The sequence below is a fragment of the Oratosquilla oratoria genome, chromosome 9 (assembly GCF_046742065.1).
Source record: "Oratosquilla oratoria isolate Oo_2021 chromosome 9, ASM4674206v1, whole genome shotgun sequence".
NCBI lineage: Eukaryota > Metazoa > Arthropoda > Malacostraca > Stomatopoda > Squillidae > Oratosquilla > Oratosquilla oratoria.
This window is the reverse complement of record NC_134785.1, coordinates 16,105,441-16,107,940: the sequence shown is the minus strand read 5'-3', so window position 1 is coordinate 16,107,940 and position 2,500 is coordinate 16,105,441.

Here is a 2,500-nt window from a genome sequence, read left to right as displayed (position 1 = left end):
CTACGTCAACCGACCCGTATTCTGATATCAACATCTTTAGGCTTAACTCACCGCCGGGCGATTCTATTCACACGTGGGGAAAAATCTCACAGAAATAGAATTGGTCCATATTACCTTATGATCTCCGTCGACGTCAACTCACTGTTCACGTAGATGCCTATAGAAGACCCGGTTTAGTGGCGTGATCGGAAACTTGCTGGCCTCGTACTCATTTAGCTGTGGGTTCAAATCCCGCACTCCTCCCCGATTCCCAATAATGACTTTTACTTTGCTCCAGCTGTCCAAGCGTATAGGGCAAAGGTGACGGCTTCGGCCGCAGCTACTCATCCCCTCCTGGCGTGTGCACCTCACCACCTTCTTCTGAGACATATGAGGCAGAGAAGAAAGAGTCTCACAAAAAGAACAAATCTTTATATGTATCTACAAGCACATGAATATGATCTTTTCTTGTATAAATCTTGAACCAAAATAACGCCTATTTTCACTAATTTCTATTTTATTTTCTATTATCACTGTCATATCTTTGTAATATTCTATTCATCATATACAGTCATGATTTATAGTGGAAAACTCGTCAAACTGTGCGTCACTGTGACTGTCACCTTTGCCTTGTGTACTTGGGCTGCCAGGGTGCAGTTACCTAGAATAATGAATCCCAAGACTATTTACGTCTCGCTCCTTACTCTCCTTACTCCTCTCTTCCTCCTCGTCCTCCTCCTCCTCCTCTTCCTCCTCTTCCTCGTCCACCCTTTCCTCGACCCGAATGTATATTATGTAACACTCCTCAAACACCAATGGCACATTTCTTCGTAATCCAAGCATTCTACTCGTCCACACACACACACACACACACACACACACACACACACACACACACACACACACACACACACACACACACACACACACACACAGGAACCCGCCTTCCAAGACCTAACACTAATAACTCTAAGAATTAATATTTTCCTGGAATAAATATAAAAAAAAAAAAAATAAAGAGATCAAAATAAGTAAACACATAAATAATTTAATAAACAGAAAAACCAAAAACAAAAACCAAAGAGTCCTTACTTTCGACGCGCGGAGACGAAGAAAGGCATCCCTCAGCCTCCGAGGGAGGTCGAAGTCAGCTGATCTTGTTCCCGAAGTCACTCGGTGATCGCGACCGCCGAAGACGTGGCCTCCGAACTCGTGATCGATACACGAAACCATTAGTTCGGGGAGGGGGTAAGGTCACTCGCGCTCTGTCACATTTCCTCTAATGTTTCCGCTCCCCTTTACCATGTCCCCTTCACATATGTGTGTGGATGTATACAATGTTGTATGAAGCAAGCACGCACGCACGCACACACGCACGTACACACACACACACACACACACACACACACACACACACACACACACACACACACACACACACACACACACACACACACACACACACACACACACACACACACACACACACACACACACACACACAAACACAGAAATTATATTATATATATATATATATATATATATATATATATATATATATAAATTCAAACCATGTAAAAAAGGCAAAGTACATAGCCACCCATCACCCATACCACACTCATCCCTTTATCTTAGATCCATAATTATATACACACATTTACATACAAGCATATATAGTGTATATCTCATACTCATCGAAGGCTTCATTCTATGGAATTCATAAAAAATCGTACGAAGTTGATTTACAGACAATTCAAGTTGTCATAATAATTTGCTAAAATAAAAACAAAATCATAATTTATCGCAGAGGCAATGCCTGTTGTTTTTCTAGCTCAGTCTCTCTGGATATATGAGTGCCTCTTTAACTGGTATTCTGTTTAACTGGGTACTTTTATGCCTATGTATATGTATATATATATATATATATATATATATATATATATATATATATATCCCTACGTATATATGTGTGCGTGTATTTGTGTGTGTGTGTGTGTGTGTGTGTGTGTGTGTGTGTGTGTGTGTGTGTGTGTGTGTGTGTGTGTGTGTGTGTGTGTGTGTGTGTGTGTGTGTGTGTGTGTTAGTTTGTCTTACATGCCCGTCGCTCTCTCCTCTCATCCTCATCCCTCTATCCCCAAACCCCCATCCCCTCCTCTCTCTCTCTCTCTCTCTCTCTCTCTCTCTCTCTCTCTCTCTCTCTCTCTCTCTCTCTCTCTCTCTCTCTCTCTCTCTCTCTCTCTCTTTCTTTCTCTTTCTGCATGTGTGTGTGCATCTCTGTCTGTCAGCCTATCTGTCTGTCAGCCTGTCTGTCTGTCTGTCTGTCTGTCTGTGTCTGTCTGTCTGTCTGTCTCTGTCTGTGTGTCTCTGTCTCTCCCTTTGTCTCTTTGTGTCTCTCTCTCTGTCTATCTGCCTGTCTCTCTCTGTCTCTCTTTCTCTCTGTCTCTCTGTCTCTCTGTCTCCCTCCCTCCCTCTCTCTCTCTCTCTCTCTCTCTCTCTCTCTCTCTCTCTCTCTCTCTCTCTC